Below are 6082 nucleotides of genomic sequence, written 5' to 3' on the forward strand. Positions count from 1 at the left end.
TCTCCAACCTTGTCGCGATCTTTGATGACATTAAAAGCATTTGATGGATGAACATATACCCCATATGGGATTTTAAGTAACTTTCAAGTTGAACTGGGGGAGGAAACAATAGAAATAGATGTTCAAGTAATCAACGGAAACCTCGATTACAACATCCTACTGGGAAGGCCCTGGATATATCCTATGGCTACAGTTGTGTCGACCTACTTTAGGAAGATTGCATTTCCTTTTTAAGGAGGAATTACAATCGTCGACCAAAAAACATTTCTCCCCAATAGTTCCCAAGTTACGGGAAACATTCTGATGATCCATGGAAGCCCCCATTCGCTTCAAAATATCGGAGTAGGCCTACTAAAAGACCCTATATTAATGGGGACTTTTCCCCTCCCACCTCCAATCAATCTGGCGAGAGTGGCAATGGTAGCAACCTGCAATATGATATCTTCTATTCAAAAGATCTCAAAAATCGATATTAGCATGGATCATCTGCAGGTATTGCCTCCAAACCCACTAGAAATATTGTAACAATCAATGTTCTTGGCATGGGAGGTGAACCCAAATCAACGCTCACCAAGCGTTTGGATAGATAGGTCTAAGGAATATGGCACCCCTTCAGATCCTTGGTCGCAAGTGCATTACACTGACAAAGGAATTGTTCAGTCAATGATAATTGATGGGGCACCATGGGAAGATTACCACCATCGTTCCCATCTTCTGAATTATCAAGAAGATACTCCTGATGACCTTCATCATCCTTCAGTGTTTGATTTCCTAACAAATACTGTAAACACGGTGGATTCCAAGCGAAACTTGTCCAATATCGAAGAGATTATCGCCATAAATATCTCGACCAAAACACATGTTGTAGAGAATATTTATGTTGGAAAATGTTGTTCACCTTCAGAACTGGAAATATACAAAGTTCTTTTTCGCAAATTCAGAGATATATTTGCTTGGTCATATGATGAAATTCCAGGCATTGACTCGAGTATAGTTGAACACGAAATAAATATGTATCCAGATGTCAAACCAATACGACAACGGCTACGGCAGGTGCACCCCAAGAAAGCCACTGCCATCAAGGCAAAAGTTTAAAAATTTCTCCATGCTGGTTTTATTTACCCGGTTCCTCTAACCGATTGGGTATCAAACATTGTTCCTGTAATGAAAAAACAAGAAACGATTAGAGTGTGTGTCAATTATAGGGATGGAAATCAAGCTGTTCCAAAAGACAACTACCCTAAACCATTTATTGACTAGATAATTGATGAATGCGCCGGATGTGAAATATTTTCACTTATGGATGAATTCTCCGGGTATAATCAAATAAATATCCGCCCACAGGACCAGTCAAAGACTGCATTTATTTGTTCATGGGGCACATTCACATATCGCAAGTTACCCTTTGGTTTAAATAACGCAGCGGCAACATTTTAGAGGGCAATGAATTATGCCTTCCATGACATCAATAACATCGTTCAACCATATCTCTATGATCTTCCGGCTCATTCGCGAAAGCAGACCAATCATCTGCAGCGTTTGAGAGCGATATTTCTGCGTTGCCGACAGTACCAGATACGACTCAATCCACACAAGTGTGTGTTCTGTGTCAGTTCTGGTCATTTTCTTGGCTTTGTAGTCTCAAAGGACAGGATTCGTCTCGACCCATGTAAGGTTCAGGCAATCATAAATTTGCCTCCACCTTCAAATTTGCTTCAGATTCAGAAACTCCAAGGGAAAGCAAACTTTCTGAGGAGGTTCATTCCAAATTATGCCGAACTTGCTAAAGGTTATACACATCTATTCAAAGAAGAAGTACCCTTCGTCTGGGATCAGGTCGCGCAAGCTTCCTTTGATGCTTTAAAGGAATCCCTAATGAAAGCATCATTAATGTACGCTCCTGATTATCAAAAAGACTTTAACCTGTATCTGGCTGCAGCGGATACAACCATCGCAATGGTTTTAGTCCAAGAAGACAATGGAATTGAATATCCCATATATTATTTGAGTAGAAACTTAAATGATACAGAAAGCAAGTATTTCAATGTTGAAAAGCTGGCTCTCGTAGCTGTTCAAGCGATACAGAGATTTCGACACTATGTCCTCTTTCGAAAAACTACCATTTTGTCAAATTGCAACCCCATGACTTATATATTGTCACGACAGTTGCTGGGGGGCAAATATTCAAAATGGATAGCAACTCTTAAAGACTTTGATCTGGAATTTGTAAAATCCAAATCGAAGAAATCCCTGGTTTTCATGGAATTACTATGCCAACTCCCATCGTCCTCCAACGATGAAACATCCGAAGAAACCATCGTGGATGAATCTTTGTCTCTGATATCTTCAAGAAATCTGTGGTATGGGGATATAATGATCTATCTCCAAACCCAAAAATATAGGTCTAATACCTCTCACTCGGAACAGAGACGTATTCGATACCAATCAAAAGACTACATGATCGTCGGTGATACGCTTTATCCTCGTGGTGTCGATACAGTTCTGAGGAGGTGCCTCACCCATGAGGAGGCTGAAAAAGTCCTGAATGATTGCCATTCAGGCGCGTGTGGGGGGCATCAATCTAGTTACGCTACGACGTAAAAAAATTTACGAGCAGGATACTTCTGGCCAACAATGCTCAAAGATTGCATAACTGCAGTCAGAAGTTGCCATGTGTGTCAAATTTTCGATAGCAAAACTAGAAGATCACCCACACCCCTACAACTAGTAGCGGATGTTGGGCCATTCACCAAATGGGGCATAGTTTTCATGACATGTAACCCCACCTCGACTGGGAGGCATGGGTATATCATAGTCAGGGTATACTATTTTACCAAATGGGCCGAGGCGATGCCTACATTAAACAACACTGGCGAAACAACTACCCTTTTCTTTTTCAATCATGTAGTCACCAGATTTGGCGTTCCACAGGCCATAGTCACAAATCATGGATCGCATTTTCGCAATCACATGATGGTTGAATTGGCTGCCAAATTGGGGTTGTCCCACGACAACTCTACTCCATATTACCCGCAAGCCAATGGAAAAGTTGAAGCAATCAACAAGGTCCTGTAGCAAATGCTGCAAAGGATGATTGGAGTCCATAGAGGGAGTTGACACCTGATCCTGTACTCAGCCTTGTGGGCATACCAAACATCGGTAAGGAATGCAACCGGGTTTACACCTTTTCAACTGGTGTATGGCCTAGAAGCAATCTTACCAGTTCAGTGTGAGATCTCGTCCCTCAAACTCGCAGTCGACCTTCTCACTAGAACTTCAAAATAGGAGGCTCGTTTCTTGGAAGTAATCCAATTGGATGAAACCCATCATGATGCCACTTTGGCTAATGAAGCCCATAAGAAACGAGTCAAGGCGCAGTTCGACAAGAATGTCAAACCCCGTGTCTTCTTAGAAGGTTACTTGGTCTTACTTTACGACCAAGAATTTGATAAATTGGGAGCAGGTAAATTCAAGTCTTTGTGGATGGGCCCCTATATTGTTAAACGTGTATTAGCAAAAGGGTCCTATGAGTTAGTAGATTATGATGGGATTCCACTGGCGCAACCCCGTAACGGGTTGTACCTTAAGCGTTACTATGCATGATTCAGTGTAGTAACCCCTATGCTTTTGTTACATTTTTGTTTTCGCTAAGGGTAATTGTTTTGGTCAAGTAATCCACTTTTTACATTTGTTGCAGATGTCGAACCTATTGGAATCATTTGTTGGATATGCCGATGGAGTGAGTCGTAGTTCACGGAACCTATCTTCTGCGGCCTGGGCCATTTTTGATCCAAACGTTGAGTTAATAAGTTTCAGAAGGGTATGCATTGGTTAGTCAACAAATAACATCGTTGAATATAGTGCATTCATAGAAATTCTCTCTGATGCCATCACACATGGCATAAGCTGACTTGTCGTCAGGCTAGACTCACAACTCGTCATGCTACAACTCACTGGTATCTACTCTGTCCGAAATCCAGCTATCTATCGCATGTTCCTAAGGGTCAAGATTTTGGAAAGGCAACTTGATTTTATTCAATATCAGCATATTTCCAGAAACATAAATGCATTAATAGACTCATTGGCAAATTATGTGTTAGATAGACATTTGCAACATTTATAAAAGAAACATTTCATCAATATTTGCATCAGGATCATGTAACTTAGCCAAAATAAAACTCCGAAAATCAAAAATATATATATAAAAATTTATGGTTTACACATAATGTTCTGTAACCAAGACAAAATTGGTTAGATGACCCAAAACTCAAAACGCTAGGGGGCACCCTAGTGTAATGATGCTGGTGATAACAAGTCACCGCCTGTGCAATCATGCGTAAAAGCCTAGTCCATCGACTCGGCACGCCGGTAGTTTGTTGCTGCAACCTCAAAGGCAGCTCGTTAGTCCTCACGTCTGGAATACCAAGAGTGAGGCCCTCGACCTGATCTTGCAATGCTGAAAGAGTCTCGGCCACATCAAGGTCGCGAAGGATAGCCCTTCCCACAGCCTCTCCTACTGGAGCGGTAGCTGGCACTCTTAGGCATACTACTGGCCGAACTGGTCCAACATCTGTATGAGCACATGAGTTTTGATTAGTCCTGATAGAAGAAAGCATAAGAAAATTATAAAAATAAACGATAAACAGAGATATGGTCAGAGAATTTACCGATAACACCCCACTGCTCGCCAGCCAGCAGCACCAAATCTGGGTCACCCTAGAAATCCATACCAGCATATGGATACTCGGAAAAAACCATCTCCTGACGATTGAACCAGCAAAGAAGGTATCAGAAAAGGAAACCTTGGACTGAAAAGCATGTATGGCCATAAGGTCGACCCATCTCTGCATCCGTGGCTCAGTTTGTGGAGGTAAACCAAGTGAAATATACTGCAGCTGCATTAGCGGGATCCTTTCCAAGGCAAAAGTGGTTAAAATAGCACTATATCCAAAGTTCTTCAATCTTCCGTTTTTTACCTTGGTCAGTTGTTCTTTCATCACAGAGAGTACTGCATCACACCAGTTGAACACCTTTGGTTCAAGGCATTCCAAGGCATACTGCATATAAGACCTGTTGGCCACATGAAGAGCCGCACTACCAGCCAGTCTAGCAAAAGTGAATAGAATGGCCCTCAAAGACCTACCAGTGATGTCTCGGATATTGATCTTGCCATCCTTACTCGGCTGAGATCCCTCTATATAGTACCGACGAATATAATCTCTCACGGATTCACCCCCACGGGCCAAACTTGATAATGAGATAGGGGCACCACGCCTCGATAAGCCAGTCAAAAAATAGATGTCCACGACAGTCAAAAGGATGGATTTGCCCCTAATCTGGAACACCTGGTTGGTAGGATCCCATGCATCGAGAAAATATTGCAACAAGTTGATTTGTTGCCTCATGCTAGAGATGTGGAAAAACTTGAACAGGCCACAGTTCCGCAGTGCATTTACCGTAACTGAATCATGTAAAGCAAGCATGTCATCTTCTTCATGCTCACGTTCTCGCCATGTAATAGCCATTTTGCTCCATTAAATCTCTGAAAACAAACAAGAGAAGAGTCAGGATCCTGATTTGGTGAAAAACAGGCAAAAATTTCCATGAAAGACTGTGCACAAGTTTCCCTCCTTGCACCCATCGCACCCCCAACAGTGTACTGGGTGGGATGCATGCTGACTGGCCAATGGCCAAGCCAACATACATCGCACCTTTTGATATAGGAAAGGTGCGATGGAGCCAGGGCGAATTATTCAAACTCCAGGGGCTCAGAAAAACCAGGAAATATGCTCAGAATTCAAAAAGGAAAGAATGAAACTGAAGAGGTCAGGTTTAGCTCTTACCTGGTCTAGACGACCCCAAGAATCGTCCACAGAATCTACCAGAATCAGCTAGTGAAAATCAAGGGGGAAAGCACCTCCAAAGCTCCAACAAACCAAAGCTCAAATGAAATGGTAAAATGAGAGGTAAAAACCACATTTAAATTACTTTTCACGTAATTCAAGTTAAATATTAGTGTTTTGACTCATTTTTCAAGCATATATTATTCGTTTCTAACTAGTTTGATGAAGCAATTGAATAT

This window comes from Pinus tabuliformis, chromosome 1_1, assembly GCF_031772625.1.
Source record: "Pinus tabuliformis cultivar Carrire ecotype Pingquan chromosome 1_1, CPIR1, whole genome shotgun sequence".
NCBI lineage: Eukaryota > Viridiplantae > Streptophyta > Pinopsida > Pinales > Pinaceae > Pinus > Pinus tabuliformis.